This window comes from Cuculus canorus, chromosome 1 (assembly GCF_017976375.1).
Source record: "Cuculus canorus isolate bCucCan1 chromosome 1, bCucCan1.pri, whole genome shotgun sequence".
Classification (NCBI taxonomy): domain Eukaryota; kingdom Metazoa; phylum Chordata; class Aves; order Cuculiformes; family Cuculidae; genus Cuculus; species Cuculus canorus.
Window position 1 is genome coordinate 129,273,032 of NC_071401.1, and position 23,266 is coordinate 129,296,297.

At 41.8% G+C, this 23,266-nt stretch overlaps 1 protein-coding gene and 1 long non-coding RNA gene across 4 annotated transcripts in view; one reads left to right on the forward strand and one right to left on the reverse strand.

Annotated features, from left to right (window-relative positions):
• The window catches only part of LOC128853563 (uncharacterized), a 114,408-nt gene that overhangs the window by 70,310 nt on the left and 20,832 nt on the right, over nt 1-23,266 (forward strand). For both annotated transcript variants that reach the window (XR_008452160.1, XR_008452163.1), the window contains one exon: nt 22,270-22,346. This is a non-coding gene — a long non-coding RNA (uncharacterized LOC128853563). The remainder of the gene's footprint in view (nt 1-22,269; nt 22,347-23,266) is intronic.
• LOC104066628 (potassium voltage-gated channel subfamily KQT member 1) overlaps nt 1-23,266 on the reverse strand; it is a 488,485-nt gene that overhangs the window by 27,592 nt on the left and 437,627 nt on the right. The gene's annotated exons all lie outside the window — the stretch shown is intronic.

Here is a 23,266-nt window from a genome sequence, read left to right on the forward strand (position 1 = left end):
AAGACTAAAAGAACTGAGTCCTGCAACAGAAATGTTGAGGGGTGTTTAGAGCTTGCAGCTCTGCCAGCTCCTCTGAGCTGCCCGGCTCTCTCCTAGGTTCAGCTAAAATCAGGAGCGAGCAGCTGTGGGAGCAGGCAGGGCCCAGGGACCGTGGCTTTGCAAAGCCTGGTCTGCTCAGGGCTTTTTTTTAGAGCCCAGTGGCTTCTTGGGGTTCGGTCCCCCCTCAAGGTTTTGCAGGACAATGTACATAAGGCAAGAATAGGAAGCAGTATCAGGGAGGGTTTATCGTGATTTACCATTGATGCAAATTCTCTTCCCTCCCTTCCCCCCCTCTGCCATTTTAGTACAAATAAAGGGGCCCAGGCTCCCTAGTCAGCCAGCAGGATTGGAACTGCCAAAAGAAAACAAATCCAATGCGGGAGGCTGCCCACAAAGCACGGCTTACTCAGTGTTTCGGAGATGAGAAAAAAACAAACAGCCTCTTGAATGCCAGTGATGGAATATGGTTTCCTCGATAATTAAATTCAAGCAAGGAGCCATCTCTCCTGGTTTCCTAATGGGTATTTCCACCCAAAGGAAATTGAACATCTCTGAAAACCTGGAATCAGGTCTCTGCTTGCCAGCTTTTTAAGCAGAAGCAATGGCTTTCCACAGCTAAACTCCGTGGAGATGATTAACGAGTCACCTTTCCCAAAAGCTTTGCAATTGACCCGATGTTTACTGGTATATTTAAGGGTCAGTGGAGAAGATAAAAAGACAGATAGAATGTGAAGGGATGAAATAGATATACAGCTCATGAAAAAGGAGGTTAAAAATGTCAGTGAATCTGGAGAAATCCTTAGGATATCGAGAAATATGCCCAGCTGTCACCTTTCTCCTGCCACCTTCTTAGTGAGAAGTTATATGGTGTTCAAACAAAAGAAGAGCATGCTGCCTTTGGATTATTGTACTTATCTACTTTATATGGGTACTTCACACAGTGGAAGTGCTATGCAAATATTAACTTTGACTCATACGAACCTTTGGTTTAAAACAAAGAAACCTGGGAGGTATGGGGAAGCAAACACGGGGAGAAGAGGCTCAGTTTCAGGTATTTACCCCATCAGTGAGCCTGAAAAATACACCAATGCCTGTGGAGGTGAATTAAGCTGTGCTAATGACACCTCAAAGTCATACGTGCTGTACTGCTATGTGCTTTTTGCCACAGAGGAGTCTCCTGCTTTATATTTGCAATTAGAGACCATAAAAACAGAATCTGAAGGATGGCAAGCAGCCTGTGTCCATCTTGATCTACAGTATATGGGCTTTTCTGAATAGGCCTTTCCCTCTTCCAAACTGCAAGGCAGGGAATGGATTGGGAATTGCATCTGCATCACAGGGTAGCACCTCTGTTAAACTTGTCAGGTTTGGTTAAAAACTAATCACTAGCAACATGCTGGCTGGGACAGAGAGGTGTGGATAGCTCATTTTTTGAAAAACATCATCCTGCTCCTTGATAATGGAGTGTTTCTGATACTTGGGTTATCCTCCTACTGCCACACCACAGTGGTGGGGAGATGGTTGTGGGGTGCAGGAGGGAAGGCAACCCAAGCAGCTGTGGGAAGCACTGTTCATGCACAGCCCAGGGGATCTGCCAACCCCACCATCCAGCAGAGCCCAGCTTGGAGCAGGCAGGGTTAATCCTGACTACAGCACACATTTCCCATTTCCTCTCCCCTAGCAAGAAAAAAGCATATTTCTTGCACAGGGATGACTTCACAGTGCTCTGAGCAACTCTCATAGTGGCCAGGGGATTTTCTAGGTATCTGAGCTGGGAGTCTTTAAGCATGTGTTTTTCCACAGTCTTTTTACACTTTTCAGCACTCTCCACATCTTGTGGGTTTGCATGCAGTTTAAATTGCTTCAGTGAGGAATACACAGATTCAAAGGGCTTCTGTACTATCTGATTAGGATAACGGCACTGAGGGTTAGGCTCCTAAAGGGCATCTATCTCCCTGTTTGCAGGCAGTTATCAGGAAATGCACATCACCACACATATACACAGGTGAATTGAGAAAATGTCTGGTTGCTGAATGAATCCAGTGGAGTTTTATCTCTTGGGATAGATGTTTCATGATATGCTGCATGCTGAAGCTCATAGTCTGTTCATTCCTGTGCTGCTTTTCGATAAAAAGCAACAATCTGGGAGCTGAGGAGGAAAGAAGAGGAGGAAGAGGAGAGAAGCAGCAGAAGAGCAAAGAAGGGAGAAAAGGAGGATAGGCGTTATGTGAAGCTGAAATATTAGCAGAGGGACTTGGTGTTATTTTACTGGAACTGGCAATTCTCTGCTCCCAGCTTCAGGGAAGGGATGGCAAAGATTAAGCGAGCAAAGACCAGCCCTGGAATAGCAAAAGCAGTGCTGTGTCACTGCCTGGCAGACACATTAACCCAGTAAGGTGTAAGCAGCCTGGGTTTGGAGGGCCAGTCCTTGGCAGCAGGAGGGTGGACATGAGAACACATCTTCTAGCAAATCATGCGACCCTCAAAGATCAGCGCTACGAACCCAATGTCAACACAGGAACTATTTGATACTAGTCAGAAACAAAGGCAAAGGTAACTTGCTGTATTGGGTGCAGAATTACAGCTTTATTTAAGAAGAGGCACAGGTATCCAGAGGACAGAGAGACTTACCTAACTGAGGCTTTTTCTGTCTTAGCAATACCTGGCAATTTTTTTTTTTTTGTCCAGATGCTGTCCATCCACAAAGACTGGCCTCCTTTTGTACTCTCAAATTTCCCCCTAGGATTCAAATCTTTACACCTCTAAATGTAACTTGGCTTCCTTCCTAGGAGGAGCAGGGGCTATGGGAAAGGGGTTACACAGTGGCAATGCCTCGGTTCAGCAAGGAGAACAAACCTGCAAACCTTTTCAAGCCCAAACACCAGGGTGTTGGGCATTTACCATTATACAGGAGGGAGATTGTATGAAAATGGTGGGCAAGCTCAGCTGTCACCTATTGAAGGGGAGACAATGAAAACTCTGTATTGGGAGTGAATACACAGTTTACTGTCACTGAAACTGCACTAATCAGCCTGCAACCCAAAGGTGAATGGATTTTCATTAGTCTCTGAAATTGTGAGGGTTTTTAGTTTTATTTTTTTTGCCACTTTTCGAGAGCATAACAAAAACACCCCTCTGATTTTGAGTCACTCGAACCGTAGAGCTTTTAGACTTTTCTCTGCAATCATATGGTCAAGGAAGGTCCTAAGTATTTTGAAAGAAAGCTGAGACTCTTGCACAACAGCTTCTCCACAGGAGCTTGTGCTCTAGCCCGTGCTCTCAACGCCAACCCCAGTCTGCCAAGTACCTCGAGACTTGCAATTAAGTCTGTTGGCAATACAATTGTGATGGTTGGCAACCCAGTTTCACTGGAGGAGCTTCCACTCCCATAGCTGAAGGATTTGGTCTCTCTATTTCACATCTGCAATGATGTAGAGGGCATAGTGTTCCTTCTTTGTATAATAATGTCTTATTTGCACAGTAATCTCAGCTGTGGAATGGAAATGTCTTCTCTGGCCCAAGATGTGAGCTGCTAAAAATCTGGCAGACCCCATGCTAGAGGTAGCTGCCATTCAGTGATGGGAAAAGTGATTTTCATGTTGTTCTGGCATGGTTCTTATAAACGGAACTTCTGTAATTTCATTTGAGATTCATGGGAGTTTTTGCCTTCTCTAGGCCTATGGTACAGGTCCATCAGTTTGTAAAACACTGAAAGAATAACTGAGAGGAATGCTATACTGAGGTTTGCTTGTCAGACATTTTTTCTGTCCTTATGTTTCGTTTCCTTTGAGATAATCAGAGTTGACTTTTGCACCTCACACTTGAATCTTTTTCATAACTATTTGCACTCAATGGGACAAAACTCACTTGTACAGTTAAGTCACTGATGTGTATTTTTGAAATATTTACATATGCAAATGATTATTTTGTGATTATTTTGTTGTGTAATTGATAATGACTTGGACTGCTAATTAGGTGTGCCACCAGGTACAATTTAAAACCAGATCCTTTTCAAGCCCAAAGCTAACATTCAGCATGCAACTTCATAAACCACCTTCTGCAGCTCTTTGCCCCTTCCATTTGTGGGCTCTTATTTCTGCTTGCCCCAGTGTGGGCCCACATAGCTATCTGTATATCTACACAGGAAACGGGTAGAGGAAACTGATGCAAGTGAAAGAGAATACAGAAAACAAAAATGGTTATTTTCAGCAGGGTCACTTCCCCGACCTGGTTCATCACACAGTCATGAACAGCTTTGTTGGCACAGTGCAGAAAGTGGTGCAAGGTTGGCCAAGGCTTCCTTTGCTGATGCCTAAGAAAACACAGCTCAGGTTGGTTCTCAGATGTTACCATGATTTATTTCTGATGGTCTGTTTGCAAGGTCTTTTCCAAAGAAAGTTCTCACTATCAATGATTTAACAGATTATCTGAAGCAAGCATTGGCACACCTAGACATGTCTGAGGGCTGCAGCTCAGGCTGTCCTCAGGATGATGCCCTGTTCTGGGCCCTTGACAGAGTCTGGCAGAACAAGGGAGATAAGACCCTGTGGCAGCCCATTTCCTCTGGCTCTTGCTTGTACAAGTTAGACTACCAACACCATTAAGGACAGGTAATCCCGTAGCGGTGGCATACAGTGATTTCCTAGTTGCTGTGTGAGATCTACTGTACAGCCTTGCAAGATCTCATGGGAAAACCATTTAGTTTCATTGAGCTTTTGCATTCCATCTTGTCCCTCTTCTTATACAATTCCAGTGAGAAGCTGAGTTTTTGCCAGTATAATACTACTAAAAAAAATAAGCCCAAAGGAAATTAAACCACAAACAACTATATTCAAAAAAGGGTCTGGCTGGTGCCCAAGAAAACAAGGAAATTTAAAGATAAAGCAAACTGTCCTTATTTCACCCTGTTGTGCCCGAGGATGGCTGAGGTTTCCAAAGAAGACAAGTCCCAGCATGCCCAGCTCTGCTGGGGAGTGGCCAGCAAAGGGCTGAGCTCTCCCAGCAGATGAGCTGGACTTTCTCCCTGAACCTTTAATGGGAAAGTCATGCTGTAGCATTGAAACCCAGACTCTGAAATCTGAAAGCCCTTCTAGCCTTGTGTGCGGCTGGGATGGATTAGGACTAAATGAAGCCCGGACTTGCTGACAGCATGTGGAATAGGAGAAAACGAATGTGATGCACTTCCCTTGAACTCCCTGATGGTTCCCCAGCTCCCTGGAATTTCTGCCTGGCCAAGGAGAGGAGTAGCAACCAGCCAACCTGTGCCAGGGGATGCTGGTCGTGGTCTGGGAAGGGTGGACTGCATCTCTAAAAGCTGATGTCTTAAAATGATGAGGATATGTAGCGGCCGAGGCTTCAGCTTCGATACCTCATCAAGTCAGAGGGAGAAAAATGGAAAGCAGCAATGCCAGAGCTGTTCGGAGGTTTCCTGTCCTGTAGCAATGACATGGCTCGCAGTGGTGGATGGCCTGGCTTGGTCTCCCAGATTCAAATGAGGGCTAATGGTAGGACAACCATGCTCAGAGCCTGAATTTGCTTGCAGTGCTCAGAAGATAGGCAGAGAAGTGAAGGGAAAATTAGTAAGGAACAAAAAAAATAAAGCAGCTAACTTTGCATGATCATTTGTTAAGCAAATACTCGCCTTGATTAGTGTATTTGCTGTTTTCATTCTGACAATGCTTGGCAGCATGGTCTGTGCTTGCAGTCCATGTTAATGGCCTCTTTCAACCTTGTAACATCTTGGAGAATGTCTTGGAGAAGCAAGTTGGCTCCTTTTAACTTTTATTCTTTTGTGATACTGGTTTTACAACTACCACAGGCCTTCAGAAAAGCTAACTCTTGTCATCTCTATTCATAAGTCATTGTTAAGTTAGCAAAATATTTTATTTATTCTTGAATACTTTGAATATCAAAGGATTTCCTCTGTCCTCCTTCTGAGCCTATGTGGGCCGGGTGAATGTCTGTGCTTTCATTCATAGTGAAATTAAAAGGCATAGGCAGTGGCGTCGAGCGTGAAGATGTGCCAGAGCATTGGGAAACAATATACTATACCCCCATCCATGACATCTGCATCCTTGAGAATGCTTCTTGCAGGCGTATGTCCTACTACAGAGTAAAATACACACATCTGATTTAGATGTTCACTTTGCTTGCTGAAATCTCATTAAACAAATGAGCTGCATGCTTTTTTTCTTCTCTTTCTTCACTGTCACATAAATTTAAACTCTCCTAATTCCCATGTACTCACTTGGAACCCATCAATATTTTCTAACATGAAGTGAAAGGCAAGCAATAAAGCCAGTGAATAACCAATCCTTTCAGATCTGCTATGTTTTAAAGACAGAAATTGTTTCCAAGTAATCTGAACATCTTGTTGACTTTTCTTTTTCATACAGTATGCCCTTTTCTACTCCAGGAACCAGCGATGGATTCAGGTCTAAGAGCCGACTTAATTTACAACCACATTTCTTAAAGACAATCGGGTGCAAAGGCTACCATCTCCTTGCAGCTCCATTGGCAGAGACAGGTGCCCTGAAATCACAAGCTTTTTGTTAGTTTGCAGGGTAGCTGGGAACCTAGAGGCCAGCTGTGAGGGAGCATTCATTGCTTTGAGAAACCAAGCTCCCCCCTAGATTGCCAGCCAAGAGCTACAGGGGAACCTTGACTCCCAAGTGGAGTGGGAAAAGGGAGAGCTGAATTGGTCCTCCCACGTCCCAGCTGACAGCCCTAATTTCAGACCTGTTGATTATTCTTGGGTCTGGCTTTCTTTTTTTGACATCAACATTTCAAAAGGTCTCAGCTTCAACTCAACATGAATAAGGGAAATTTGTAGAAGCTTGAAAACACTTGGCAGGATGGAAAAGCTCTTTCTCACCCATCTAAAGTCTTCTGTTTTCTTCTGGATGAGAGTAGTGGTTTTCAAGCTTATCTATTTTTTTTTCTCAGTGGAAATAGAGACTCCTGCACAGTGAAGTTATGAGAATAGCTTGCTTTTCTCAGTTATCTTTTGTTGAGCCTTCAGAAGTTGTACGTAGACCTCCCTGCACTGAATACTGTTGAACAACAGGGACAAAAGCTAATATCCAGTATGGGGACTCCTCTGTTCAGTTCCTCCCCGAAGATCTCCTTTACTGTGTTCTTCAAATATCTCTGTATTTAAAACTACACCTATTCTTATCTGGGCACTAATGAATCAATGAACCTACCTCTACCAGGATAGTCTGTAGCACCATTTAAAAGCCTCAATATTTGAAATGCTGATGTCTAGTATCCTACTGGTTCTTACCAGCTGCTAAACAAGAAAACTTTTCCTTCTATTCCTAACCATATGATTGACTGAAAGAATGTAGTGCTGCACAAGCCTTGTGGCAACTGGGCCTTATTAAGTATTTTTCAATGGTCAGGTCAAAATGAGGAACCTATTAGAAAGCTAGTTCCAGCTGGACACACACACAGATGACACTGCTAAAACGTGCTTCCTCTTGAAAGGACTTGTGTCCAGTGCCACTGTTTGTGAGTACTTTCGCAAAGGAATCTTCCTTCCAGGGCCAGTCTATGTACAGAAGCTGGCATGGAGTCCTTGCTGCAAATGACTCAGTAGGGAGTGCACACAACTATATATATATATATATATGTATCACATCCATACAAACAAATTTCAGCTACTTGCTAGTAAACAAGCCTGCCAGCATACATCACAACTCTATTTCCCCAAAAGAGAAGAACTGACAGGATAGGATCTTCACATCTGTTTTACTCTGATGTTAATACAACTGTCAGAAAGGCACAACTCCAGTGTGTAAATTCTCTGCTTTGACCCAGGGTTCCAGTTCACTTCATTAGTGGCTCTGACTCACCATCACACAGTGCCTGACTCCATCTACAACTGGGTGATGTCTGTCTGCTTGATACAGGATTAGGCAAGCACAGGTGGCACCACCTGCTGCCAAGCCCTCCCGTCCGGGTTTTCTTTGCTAATGACTCCTGACATTTAAGAGCTTGCTCAGTTGCTGAAGGGGAAGTGGCCAAGGGGACAATGAGCTTCTTGTAGTTGTTCAACAGTATCACTTGACTTTACCATTGACTGGCATTTGGCATAACATGTTGGGCTGAATGCACATGGTGCGAGCAGTTGGCTGTGCCTCTCCAGAAAGGTGGCAGGAAGAGATACAGGTTTGTGTTGAACTATAACACAGAGCATAGCTTTCTCTTTGCCACAAAATCCACCTTTCAGACAGTAATGTGAACTACTGCAGGTTCTGTCACAGCCACTACAGGTCAATGCAGTTTGGCTGCTGCTTTTCTTTATTCCTGTTTTCCTTATTGTGCTTTCTGTTCATTTAGATGATGCATTTAAATAAGCACAATTCCTGTAGGATAACCTAGGACCTCCATAGAGCAAAGATGCTACACACTAAAAGTGATGCCTTACTACTTTTGCCTGCAGCCTAGGGATTTAAGACAGTGGAGCCATCTATTGACAAAGCTACCAACAAGTGCCACTGTTATTTTCATTCTTTACCACAAGTCCCAGGCCCATTCTGAGCAAGGGAACTGGCTGTGGAGTCCAGAGCTACCAGGCGACATCTCCAGAACCTTCAACTACGATATCATCATCTTATGTGATGATAGATGTGAATTGCTTATGACATTTATAAAAAAAAAAAATAAGTGCCTCGTGGATGCTAATCTAAAAATCTTAGAGTTTCATTACAAACTTCACCTACATCCATCCTCTGCACCCTCTCCCCTGCAATGCCTCAAAGGTACAAGAGACGGGAGCCCAGATGCCCTGAACCATCTTACGTGCCTGGCTGCTCTGCAACAGATTCTTGGTGTCCAGAGGATTGCTAGGTGAGCCTTTCATTTTTATTATAACTCAGCTTCTTTGTATTTTTAACAAGGGCCCCCTTGTCTCATGCAAATGAATGCTTCCTGGTGTGCTCCTTAGGCATGTGCCGAGTGGTTTGCCTTTAACACCAAATAAAGCAAGTAATTACAAAAATCAAAGTGGATGTGCCGTCCTCCAGCCCATGCAAAAGAAATCATTACTACAGCAACCTGTCTTCTCAAGTCATGCCAAAATACGAGCAATGTCAGAAGGTCAGGTACCTATAGGCAGACCACAAAGGAAAGCACAAAATCCGTTGTAGTGTAGTATATGACTGATCTAATTTCTTGTACTGTGACATCTCAGAGCTCCACAATTAAACCTGGTTACTTAAAATTTAACTCTGTTGCTGTGGCAAGGGTCCCTTGGTACCCACATGAGGAGGTCTGTAGGCGAGGTATGGAGTACAAATACCTGAAAGTCTGATCTAGCTCTAGGGAACTGAGAAGCAGATATCTCTTAGACTTCACTTGAAACAGGACTGACTAATAAATTTATGCTTATTCATAACTTCAAGCTTCATCTGCAATTAAAAGAAAGTTCAAGTGACTTTCACCCTACAGCCACAAAATGAGAAGGCTTTCCTAGCACATGTATGTGAACACACATTAGTGGGAAACACTATAGATACAGTTTTGTATCTTGTCCAAGATAACCAAGGGTTTGAAATTTTTAGAGGGCACTGTATATTCATTTACAAATTCCAGAGGGTCTTCAAATGCTGAATATTAAGAACTCATTGTAACACCAAAATCTTTGGCTGCGTGAACAATCTTGTACGTTCTTCAAAGTCTGTACTTTAGGCAGTTTACTTGGATTCAATCTGATTTCAGGTAAGCCAATGTAGAACAAATGAATTTCATCAAGATCCATCTCTTACTTTAAAATTATGAAATGTTGTTTGCAATAACGATTGTAACTGCTGTGTTCCCTACAAGTCCTTTTCAAAACACAAGAACATTTTGATTTACTAGCAAACTTATTTGTGAGAATCTAATGACAGCTTCATCTTGTAGAGTTATTTTTCAGTTTTCTTCATTCTCTAAGAGCACATCCTGAAACAAATGCTCAAAACCTAAAATGCCATTGACTTCAAAATATTCGGATTCATTTACTTCTCTGAAAATGTCATGCGGTGGAAAGACGAGACAGATTTTCTTGCCTCTGGCCTAGTCCTGTCTTCCTGATCTGAAGATGTCGGCATCTTGGCTTGGCATTTGTTTTATCTCTTGTTTGCAAAGATACTGTTCTGAACAGTACTTTCTTCTTGTGTTGTACCAAATGGCTGGATATTAAAAAGGAAAAATACTAGTGGAAAAGACATTTTTTTTTCTGAAAAACAACAAACAGAACTAAATGTTGACCTACAGCCTCCAGCAGTCTAGTAGACTAGCTGTCTCGAGCTGCAGAACAGCCATCCTTTCTTCTTCTGTTTTTGCAGAACAGCCAGTTTTTCCAACCAACAGTCTGATATTCCCATGCATTCATACACTGACCTATCAAGCAACCTTGTTCTCTTCCATGATGATTCTTCAGATTACTCAAAAATACCCAACACAAGTTAATGAAAATAGTGGGAATACTTGTATAGCCCCTGATTCAGCTATTCAATTCCTTCTACTTACAAGTTATACTTGTCTGTACTGTAGTCTTTTTTTGAAGAGTGCCATTAAATTAAAGTTGACATCTAATGTCTGGGAGGCAAGAAGAGGAAGAAAAGTTTTCTGCTATGACACAAAAAACTTAATTGCACAGAAGCAATGATTTTGAGTGCTCACATCCTTAATGCTACATTGGCATATTAATGTTCTTTCATTAACACATAGAATTAAATCCAAAAACTTCCTTAAAATCTCAGCCATCTGTCTGCTATCTTGTAGTTCAAACCACAAGAAGTCATGAAAAGGAAATTTTGAGTCGTGGAGCTTAATATGGCTATGTTGCAAACCTGATATCAATCAGATATTAAAAAGTTAATCATCAGTCTTTTTTTTTTTTTTTTTCTTTTGTTCTTTATTTAAGAACCTGGAACTTTCTTGAAATCAGGCGGCAATCCATTTTCTTCTGAAGTACCTCGCTAAGACCACCTCTTTCAACAGAAATGGCTGCAGAGGAGCTCCTGATTGTGCAAACACCCAGTGGTCAGTTTTCTCCTTTTCCTAAAGGGAGAAAACCTGCATCTCTAGTGGCCACTGCTCTCACAGCTGGGAAAGAAATTGTGCCCCCATTGACTCCAGCTAAATGCATCTTTCATTGCTGGCAGTCATGAGGTGTAGGCTGAGAAGAAAGGCTGGGAATGACCTTAGCCTCCCAGGATAGCCCAGTGACTGTGACAGTTGGAGGGGAGTACTATATGCCTGACTCCCCATAAGAGCTGAAGTCAAAACCCAGTATTCAGAGAAATACAGTAATTGTTAAAGTAGGAGTCATGCCACCACTGTCACCCTCTGGTCTCTGAAGGAAAGCCACATTGACCACAGCTTTTTACACAAAGTATCATTCAGTGGTCTTGCTTGGAGATTCCTAAATGAATTGAGTCATTTGTGTGAAATATGTTGAAAAATGCCACATCTATGGTCATGATAGGGCTTAACTAGGAGGCAGGCACTGAGCAGCACAGTCCTGTCAAGACAAAAGCGCTGCTGGGCACAACCCAAAGCACAGAGGTAAGCACATTCATACACTTCTGTGTACAAAGTTGTGGGTGCTGGGTCTAACTTTTTAATGGTAGGTGTAAAGTCTTATTCTGGGTGCCTAATGATATTTATACTTCTAGATATATTAACAAAAAACCCATTTAAATCTGCAGAAATACCTATGTTAGTGAGAAGGACAGGCAGCTAGTGTGGCCAGAGTGCTCTGTATCAAGGAAGGAGTACTTACACAAATACAGAAGTCCCAAACATAGTGCCTGCACCGCTATCAGTGATGGCAGCAGCCTCGCCCTTTGATTTCGATGATGTCCATTCACCCTCTTCCTCTCCATACTCCAGACTCTGGTTAGCCCATGTAACCATTCTGCACAATCCCTTGCAAATTAGACTCCTTAAACACATACCCTGATCTCCTCAACCATCTTATTTCATTGCTCACCCCAACCATGATCTCACACATCTAAAGCACACGGCACCTCCCACACCTCTGCTCCAGTCCTGCCTCTCAGGCAAGGGTTCATAGTAACACTGTTGGACAAAACAGCACTAATATTAGTAGTAGCAAATCAGATAGCTCCTCAGATGCCAGAAAAACTTGATATACTGATGTGTTCCCTTAAAACTTGCAAACCAACAGCAGGGGAAACTCTTGCTACCATTCCCTAACCCAACCCTAAGAAGTGGTTTATGTACTCATTAGTGAGATGCCAATCATGGGATGGGACTCTCAGTGCTAACGATGAAATCAGCCCCAGGATCAAACAGTACCAGCTGTGCAACAGAGCTCAGCAACAATTGCACAGGAGTGCAAGGAAGCAAATGAAAAGCGCTATGTTCACCTGAAATTAAAGAGCTGATGTAGACACTCTGATATATCATGTCACTAACACTGGATAAATTCAGTGCAATGCCTTGTAAAAATCTGTCACTTCCAGATGCTTGTGCTTGCAGCTAATCTAGCCCTCTTAGCATTCCACTTACTTTCATTCTGATGAAACATCACATAGTAAACTGGATGGCAACAAAAGCACGTCCATTTTCAAATTGTTTAAATATATTAATCATACAAGCCAGGATAGATTTTAATTAATCATTTTTTAACTTTTGAGGTTGGGGGGAGGGTTTAGCTGACAGAACTGCACTATGTCACTGCCAAAAGTCCCGGCTCTTTTAATGACTGTGTATGAAATCAGAGGAAAAAAAATCTTTAGATTAGTGACCAGACTAAAATGTATTTTTACAGCTGCCAAGGTTCTCACTGAAGATATAAACCAGAATCTAAAAGGATCCTGTGTATGTATGTGTTGCCCTAAGATATCCTACTTACAACAGCACTAACATTAGTTTTGTCAGAGGCTGAATGGTGGAAGGGCAGGATGAGGGCTTGGCAGCAATTGCACTCTCAACAGTGCTGTGTTAAAACATCTAAACAAAATCATTTAGAGAATTAAGTTTCATGCCACAAGCTGCTGTTTTATTTAGCATGTGTGTAATGGCAATAAAGGGGAGGGATTCCCTCTCGTGTTCCTCAGATGGTGGACAGGGCTGGATCTGGCCTCTGAAGACATGTTTCTCCTATGAGTGAGCACATGGTTGTCTCTCAGCATCTGCATCTCTCTTTCCAACTTTACCACAGTTAGCACAGGTCAGATGAAGGGATAGGTGAGCTTTGCTGCAGTGATCCTCTCTTTATGCTATAGAATCTTTCAAGGATCCTCTCCCAACCTCACAAAATCCCAACAGCGGTTGATAGAAAAATAAGTGGGCAGTCAGGAGCTTGGGCACAGGACTTGGCTGGTGCAAATTGTTTCAAGGGCTACAGGGAAACAGTGCAAAATTGAAACTTGACACAGAGAGAACTCACTCATGCTATTATTGCTGACTGAAAGCCAAATATTTAATGACGCACCCAAATAGATGATTTGGAAGTGACTTTGGGCATGTAAGAGCTACCAGATTGCTAACACTGGGGACTGAAGCATCAGCAACCCCCCTGCTCCTGAAGGGTGAGTATTCTTAATAAGCTTATGCTGAACCAAAACTATGTCAAAATAGGAGGCTGTCCTGCCTTAGCTATCCTAAATAATGTCATGTCCTCTGGGGTCAGTGTGTTTGCAGGGTGGGAGCCTTGGTGAACAGGATGGCAAATGCAGTAACACAGCAAATGTCCCGGTGTCTAGCCCAGCTGAACTTGAGATGTTCTCCAAGTAATGTTCCCTCCAATGTTTACAAATTATCTTATTTCTGTGCAGTTTGGTGTTGACTGTCCTATCCTGTGCAGCCCAGACGGCAAAACAGAAGATGGCTATCATTGTCTTAGACCACACTCTTGCTGTTCAAAAACATTGAGGCCACTATTGCATACACAGGAGAATTACCTTCTGCTTGTGGAAACCAACATGGTACCAATGTAGGAACTTTGAAGTCTTACAGCTGTTTGTCTTTTAGTACCTGGACTTGATGCATTAACCTACTGCCTACAGGTCTCTCATCAAGTGGGAAGGATTTTCAGGCAGTAACATTTTGTCCCAATTCAAACCTAACCGAAAGAGTTGACTTTCCATGACCCATCCAAACACTGCCACGTATAGAATGAATTTTTTTTTATTGAAGCATTTTCTTTCTTAGCGGCCATATTTCCTTTTCATTCTGTCATGCAAGCTCCAAGAACGATCAAAGTCTCAAGCAGAATCCCAGCTGAAACTGGTTACATGAAATTGGAGATAATAAAACAAATATTGTAAGACGCCTAATATAAGCAGCTCTCATAAAAAAATGAACAATCAGGAAATATCTTTGCAAGTCCTCTTTTAAGTCCATTTGGTACATCTATTACATGAGCTCTGAAGATCTAATGTTGTGATTCTCCAGAAGTACCATAATGCTGTTTCCACTTAACTTAGAGATTTTCAGCAAATTTTACAAATAAATAAATGGCTTCATGACATGCAGTAAATTCAGACCGAACAAGATGAAGATACCAGAGCAAAACAAAGTACACAATAAAAGAATAGTCACAGATTATAAATCACAGTTTATAAATCACAGATTATAAATCATAATTGTCCTTCAAAATCTCCCATCCAGACTTTTAAATTTCTTTTCTGATGCTGATGGCCTAATCCGTGTTCAAATTATCACTTGGAACTTGTAATAAGTTTGTAAGATGAATGCAAAAAGAAATATTAGTTCATTCTATTCATTGTGTTAGAAAATACTATGAGGCATATGAAATATAACCTTTCAGATGAATGGAAATCAAATGTAGCCCTGTTCATTTATGTTCTATTTCTCCTACTTTTAACAAAAAAAGTTCAAAGAAATAAGAAATGTCTCTGTGAGAACAACTAGTACTGTAACATATTTTCCTGGAGAAAGTAATAATTTAGATTTTTTTTCTGCGGATTGAATCTGAAGCCCATTTGGAAAGTGGTCAGGAGCCATATGTCTGAAATCTTCAAGGAATATTAAGTTTAACAGGCTAAATGTCTGCTTTTGAGATGCTCTAGAGGATGCAGATTGGCTAAATGATGTCCAGTCTTTGAAAACCTGGATACACTCCAACTCAGTGTCTGGCCTTAATGACTCTTTGGTATCTGCATCTATCGTTCAACAGAACATCTTGAGGTGGGTAAAAGATGGATGTAATTTTTGAGAACTAAACCTAAGGCAGCAGATCTTGCCCTTATGCACACCGCTTCAAAGGCTTCCTATGAAGCCCTGAAGATCAAGGTAAATGAAAAGATCAAGGAGAAGGGAATGAACTATCTCAGCCTGACCTGCCCTTTGGCCACGCTCTCTAGGAGGTGGCATGCCGAGGCTTTTAAGCCATTCTTCTATCAAATCCTGCAAGGGAGCGTGAGGTCCTTGGACCCATGAGTTCAGGCAATGTTACTTCTGCCTCTGTCAGCTTCATCAATTGCCCTGTCACACGGACCAGAGGATTTTAGAGGTCACATTCTGCTCCTGCTGCAGAGTTGCACTCCTTCTTTATTTCACTACCTAAATTCTTTCTTTCACTACCTATTAAAAAGGGAAAGGTGCTTGAAGGTTTACCTCTTTTTTACTCTCTTGGAGGGAATGCCCAAGTTCTAGAAGATAATACAGGCCAGAACTCAGGAATAAAAAATAACTTGCAGGGACTCAGTTCAGGACAAGATTCTGGAAGCCCTCAGTTCTATCAATTTGCAAACTCTGAAAGTAAATACAAAAAAAATAATGTGGATAAATGTAGTCCATGGACTCCTTGGCTGCATGCAGTCTGTAAAAGGTCATTTAAACGCTGACAGCAGAGCCTCACCACTGCTGGTTGTCCCACCTACTTTCCTACTGCCAAGGGAAAAGAGGAAGAAGATATAAAGCTACTGAATGGCATAAAGAAATTTTTAGTGCAATATTCTGAAAGATGATTAACTAGAACACATTGCACAGGCTCAGCAAATACCTAAAATTCCCATCAGGTTGAATGTGATGATAAGAAGATCACATTGAGAGGTGACAGACTTAACAAGTTTATGAAGTCCTAAAAGATTTTTAAGAAATATTATTAAGCCTCAGTGAAGGCAAACATGGGAACAGAAAAGGGAGCTCTTCTCATGTCTCAGGGTAGTCTTGCCTCCAAGAACACACTGTTCCAGACTACCTTAAATGCCTTTAGAGAATGCTGTTCTCTTTCTATTTTGCTTCACAATTGCTCCCAAAGTGAAAAGGACTTCACACAAAACAGAAAAACTGATTAGCAAGTTCTACCAAATATACAACACCCAGCCTCCTGACTTGGACCAAGCCAAGAAACGTAATGGAAATTTTTACTGTGCATGAAAACTGGTATTGTCATAACTTCAAAACTCCTCAACCATTTTTCTGCATATTTAATCTGCTTTTTACATTTCACTAGTATACTCAAAATATATTGCCAGTATGTCCAACTATTACAATAAACATGCAGTGTTTATGTTGGCATCTGAGGCACAATTATGCATTTGCTTGTTTGCTTTCTGAAGCACAAGTAAGCTACGCCAGTTTTCCTGACACTAAAAAATGAACAGAATTGGCAATTTCGATCCAATAAAATTTGACTGGGAGAGTTAGGAACAACTAAAAATCTGTGTTCATAGATGATAGAATGGAAACAGCATTCAATCTTCGTTGCTGTGATTTGCTGGTGCATATCCATAATAAAACCTCTATAGTCAGCTTTGATGGAAGATGCAAGTCTGTTACTCTGATGGAGTCTGTGGGTGCTACAAAAAGCCTTTGTCTCAGATGTGGAAGATCTCCAGCATCCTTTCTGACCAGCACTGTCTCTATGAACTATACACACCTCCAGTCTAGAAGCTTTTATGCGTCCATGGAAAATAATAGAAATGAAGGTACATGGCCAAAAATCCTACTTTGCCCTGGGAAAGCATCTTGAGAAAGCTCACTATCTATGGGCAGCACTTACTGGAATAGTCTCATAAAACAAATGAAGTCTGGACTTATGGTAGCCCCAGATGTGCCAGGTGTCCTGAAAAGAAAATGAAAGAGAGGCATGTTCTGCTTCTTTTTGGCAGAAAACAGCAACGGTGAATTTTCCAGTCAAGATCTGTGCTGCCTCTGGTACCCAAGCCACTTCACTTAAAGCCAGAATAGGTCCCTCTGCCCTCTTCTGCAACTGATAGTCCCTATGGGTCTTCCTTAAATGAACGAGAAAAACAGTGTGTGGGTTCTCAATATAGACTTCCCTTCCATGAGATGAAAGTTAAGAGCTGTTCAGGTCACGTAGGCTATATTTATTTTGCATTACTATAGCAAGAAGGAGTGCTAGCATGCAGCAGGTGCTGTGCAAGCACAGGAGAAACACATGGGCGCTTGCTGTAGGATGATGAGGTAGTGCACAAACCTGCAATTCTAGTGATTAACACTTTTTTGTTCCTTCGAGGAAAGCCAGCTAGATCTTATTATCATTTGGCCCTAGGAATAAAGGGTTAATTGCCCAAGTTTTTGGCAGCTGGGGAGGCACTGAGCCAACAGAAAATTGGGAGGAGAAGTAGGACAACCAGCTCTTCGGAGTGGAAGGGGAAAGAGACTGCCAGTCTTTGCTATTTACGTTTGTATTTCTGCTTTATGTTCTGTTTTGAAATAAAACACATTATTACACCTCTGCAAACTTTTATAAGCCAGGCCCACAATACAACCTAGGATCTTGCAGAAACAAAGTCTATGGGCACATACACAAAGGCAAAAGACGATAGGCTGTGGTCTCAGCAGCTACTTGTGCTGGCAGGAGCAAGTTTCTGCATAAAAGAAAAACTAGGAAAACATCCATCTGATATACTTTCCAAACTGCAGCTTAATTCAGTCAAGGCTCTTTTCATGCTCAGCTCCTTTGTTTCAGTCCTACTACTGCTTGTTTTTCAAATTGACTATTTGCTGCAGGACTTTTGTTTTAATTTAGCAGGCAGCTGGAGCTTATTAAACATGATTTTTTGTGGTAGTATTTTATATCAGTACTTGATAATGGCACACCTGTAAACACCCTCTATAACAAGTACCTTCAGGCACCAGTGGAATCCGCCTGCTGCAGTTGGTGTGCAGGGATGCTGGGAAACAACAGCACAGCAGCTTAAGCCAAAACTTTCTTCAATGCATTTTCCCTCTACTGCCTAATCTCCCCTGACATAATGCTGAAAGTTGTTACTTAGCTGCCTAAGGAAAACCATCTGTCAGCTATTTACCTGCTTACACGTGGGACCAGGTACCCAGTAGCTATTACTGTAACTCAGGGCAAAAGCCTGGCTTCCGAGAAAGCAGAAATCCTATTGCAGTCATCTGATTCAACTGTTTATCTAGGGCAAGTCAATAAAAATCTGTTCTTTGTCAGAGAATCACTGAGATTCCTCCAAATACCCACTTTGACATCCAAGTCATGGCTGAGTAGCCCTCAAATGTCTTTGAGAGCTCTTGGAAAAGGACATTTTTAGCAGCTGTAATAAGTATTAAAGTGCACGTCTTGCTGAATAGATTTATGGAGATCATTCTCATCTACAAAATGTATCCTCCTCATATTGTGTAACAAAAATGCTGATATCTCGTCTCTGGTCAGAATCCAGAGTGCTTCTGTTGTAAGTTACAAAATTTAGCACACCTTCACTTTTCCTACCATGAAGACTGGTCTATTCAGAAGCCCTCAATGTCTGCTGCAGTTTGGTTCTGTTGTAGTCACTGAGTTTATTGTTAATTTCAGTAGAAGTAGAATCTGAATAGAGGACTTGGGTTATGTGTACCTTGACTAAAATTCCTGGGTTTTTTTTTTCTTTTTTTTCTTTTTTCTTTTTTTCTTTTTTTTCTCTCTTCCATCCTGCAAATAACAGGAAACTCTATCAAAGGTTTTCTAACTTTATTTTTGCTAATGTTACTTCACACTAGATACTTTCTGCTATGTTTGGTAGGCTTACCTGAGGTCTGCGGATTTCTTATTGGCCTCCCTGGAGCTTAAAACCAGGGCTTCTTGTTTTAGGCTTGTGTGCTTGAATTTGCCGTAGAATAGTCTTCAGTGGACACTGGCCCCCTGAGTTCACAGCATTGGAAAAAGACTGAAAACCAGTGTTTTAGAGTACACTTGTTTAAAATTAAAAGATATTTTTGATAAACAGAGATTCTGCCATTTAAAAATATAGCTCATTTTGTTAATGTTTTCACTTTTGTTGTGGTTTCTTTTTTCCTCTGGTGATTTCTAGGGAGAAGGTAGCAGTCCTGAAACAGAATTGTCTAAATGTCTCTTTACTGACACCTTGGTCCAAGTTGAGTAAATCTGGTGGTGGTGCCTCATCTGAGACATACTAAAAGCAAAAAAGCCTAGTTTTCAAGGAGTTTGTTATATATTAGCAGCAATATTGCCAGATGTTGGAAGGGTTAAAACCCTTGCTAACAGATAATTCCAGGCATATGTTACTTGCTTCCCTGCAGAAAGAGGGAGAAGCTCAAGGAATATACTCTCTGTTCCTCCCTCTCCAAAAATGGATGAATTAATAGAACTGTTTCCTTGAATTACTACTTACTTGCAAATTACGGCAGTTATAACTTGAACTTCCAGAAATAACATGCTAAAGATTTTGTAGGAGATAAACTGGGATTACGTTTGCTGTAAATAGTCAGCATTCATGTAGCACTGTGTCAGCTACTGGAATAACTCTGTGCTGGCCTTAACAGATGATCTTTTACTTGCGGATGCTCCATCTTCTCAAGAAAAAAAAGAAAGAAGACGAAAAAAAACCCCACACTTGGTGTCGGTTACAGTGAGATCAGTTAGGTCAGTGCTGAGCGTTTTTGGAAATCCCAGACAATGGAAGCTAAAATACTTGTTGTGCTGGCTGGATAGGGAAAATGTGGAACCTATAGAAGCCTGAAGCAAAATAGCCAGCTTAAGGCAGCATTATCAGCAGCTGCTTTTTAGTCTTAAATAGAAAGTGCTTTTTAAGGAGGTCTGTCGGGAATACTCCTACGACTAAGTGAACCCATAACAGTGTGCTGATGATGACTAAGTAAATGGAGATGGAGGAGGAGAGTTCAATGGCTCCCAAAGGAGTTACCATATTTCTTTCCAGGATTTCTTGGACAGAAGTATATGCCTGAGCTGTTTGTGATGCCTCCATAATGAGTATGGTCCTTGTGAGACCAAGTACGCATGTACTGCTTCAGTATCTTGGTGTGTGCAATAGATCCAACACACTCAGCACAACTCAGGCTCATTGGCTGCACCTGTATCTACAACACCGGGCTAAGACCTGGCACCTGATCATCCACACAGTTAAGTTGTTCTCATTGTGCTGGTTCTGTTCAGGCCAAGTGTTGCACTCTCAGACAATATGTGGGTATAGAAATACTTCTCTGGTTTGGGAGGTAAAATAGGATAGGTGGAAACTGCTGAACCCTTTGGTGTAAATGTAGCACAACAGGCTCTGTCCTGTTTTGTTTCATATTAAAAAGATGACAACTGTGTACAGATTGCAAAGCTGAGCTAGGTTGCCTTTTGCTGCTCTACCAGGGGACTTGTCTGAGAAGTTCAGTGGGGGTTGTCCTATAAAATTTTTGATTTTCCTGGGGAAGAAAGAGAAAATTTGAAGGATTTGCATAAAGGCTATTTCAGGATTTATAACTTCCATTCAGCAGATTTTTTTATGACAGTTTTGCCAGCATCTGTGTTACTCTTGCGTACAAGATGCTGAATAGTCAATGCAGCACTGAAGAAATCACTGCTTTGTTACAGCTGAAGCATGATCTCTGCTTACAGTTTACAGTGCAAAGGTTGCTCAGATCTAAGCACAGATGCTAGTGTGATCTAAATCCTCCTGTTTTTGGCTCTTAAACAACCTCTTCCACTCAGTACATGCTGTCCCTAAACCCATATTGTTGTCAGTTTATAACTTCTTTTTCAGAATGCTTAAGTTTTACCTGCAGTGGGAGCAGCTTGACAGCACAGAGGACTACTGTCAGGGGCACACATGCTGCAAATGCCATTGGAGGCAAGTCAGACCTTTCAAAGACATTTTTAAAATATCATCTCCACAGCTTGTGTGGCCATTTGTTAAAAACAAATGGCATTTGGAGGAGCCTGGAAACCAGGAGCAGCCATTAGGTGGATCTAAAATATGCGTCATCTGTTTAGTGTTGTATCCACCAATGTGCCACTTCTTCTCAGAAGGCCAGTCCCTTGAGATCTGTGAGATCAGAGGGAAACAGGACACCCATCTGCAACCTGCTGATTAACCAGTCATCAAAAGATTATACCGTACAAAGGGATGAGGGTAATGGGCTAGCTAAGTGCATGTATGGTAGTGAAAGCACCAGTGCAACAAAAATAGGAAAGACCAGATGATGTGACTTCTGGGGAGGGCGGCTTTAAACTGACAAAAAAAAAATATGGGATCGTTGAGTGAGTCACTCCAGAATACCTGGCATCAATATCAAGTCAATGGGTTCAGCCTGGTCTTGTGGTTTCCTTTCTTTCTGGGCATGGATCTCCACAAGCCAGTGGAGCTGGTGGGTGTACGGTATTTGCAACTGCTTTATTTTCTCTGGGCTAAAAATATCCTGCAAACTTTGGTTTTATTTTCCATTCCTGACAGCTGAGCCCTGGTCTGGAGGCAATGAATGTGTTGTCCCACTGTGAAAACATCTAAACAGGTGGAAAGGACAAGGGAGGGCAGAAAGGGAGGGTGGAGAGTCTGGTTTTAGACAGAAATCCTACTTTCTTTCTAAAAACAGAATGAAAATCCCGTAGGTTATTTTAAAACTAAAGCTTGTATTCCTATTATCATCTATTTGCTTATGAGAAGGATCCTTGTGTTTGGAGACATCAGGGACAAAACAGTTATGCAGACGCCATCAGAAGAAAGAGAAAATTGTGGGTAGTGTGCTGCTGTTTCTTCCAGACCCAAGCATGCTGCCAATAAACTTCATTTTTCACCTGTAACTTCTGTTATGCCAGCTGGAGTCTCCCATTCAGCTTTACCAAAGTGCTTTCTTTCCTCTTTTTCTGAGAAAGCTCTTTATGAAAACTATTCTAGCTCTGAGACAGCTCTATCGAAGCACCTTGGTGCTAAGTGGTAATGTTAGTTTTGTAACTATCCTTGTGCCTCAGCACATAAAAGGCTATCAAATAAGCTGAATTGTGTTTAATGTTATGTTTCCTGTTTTTTTCAGCATGGAAATATTTTCCATTGAGAAGCATGATCCTGCCTGGTAAGACGCTCTTCATCCAAATCCTGTCTGGATTGCAAGTAAGTCTGCAAAGGCAACTAATCCATTCTGGTACTGTATGTCTTTATAGAAGCTTTTTTTAGAAAAGAAAAGTAAGAATAAGAGTCCAGAGACTTGTACTATACAGAATGTAATCAATAAAGTTATTCAAAGTTCTACACAAAGGCACTCGCCTATTATTAGGGCAGAAAGTTTAATCCACTGAGGTTTAGAAAAGAGGAATTTCATAAGTACCACCTGAATTTTTTTTTTTTTCTCTCCAAGTCTGTAGGGCTTTGTGGATTGTAAATCCTGCCAAAACACTTTTTCAAATAAATATTGGGAAGGAAAATAAAAGAGGAGTAAAGGGAAGCCAAGCTGAAATCTGATAAACAGCCCCAAGATTTCAGACTTGTCAGAAGTCACTGAATATTGCCCCATATTCTCCCCTAGGTGATGGAAGTTAGCAAATAATCCTAAACAGTGGGGAGGGGGGGAAATTATGCTGGTGAGAAGAACAAAGCCATGCTGATTTCACCTTTCCTATGTCTGAGCCTTTGGGTAGGCTTTGTATGCCCTTAGACATGTCTCTGACTCTTCATAATTTTTCTGCATATGAGATAAGCAAGGGCTGGCCAGAAATCTCACCTGCCCTTACTGAAGGACAGGTCAGGGATATATGAGCCCTGGATCTGCCTTGCCTGTGCAACAGTATTATTCTATCTTTCAGCAAAGGCAGCTAGGCCAATGGGTCAAGCATAGAAAGATGGATACTTCTCCTCTGGGCAGGCAAGCACAGCTTGGAGCAAGCTCTTACAGGTACTGAGCTTTTCTCTGCAAGGCTGTCAGTTGGAGTGTACCAGATGCATCCCTGCAGACCTGCCATCAGATTAGTAACACAGATGAGTGATGTGTTTGTCCACCAGCCAAGCCTTAAGACTGTGCCTGTGCAGCTCTGCAG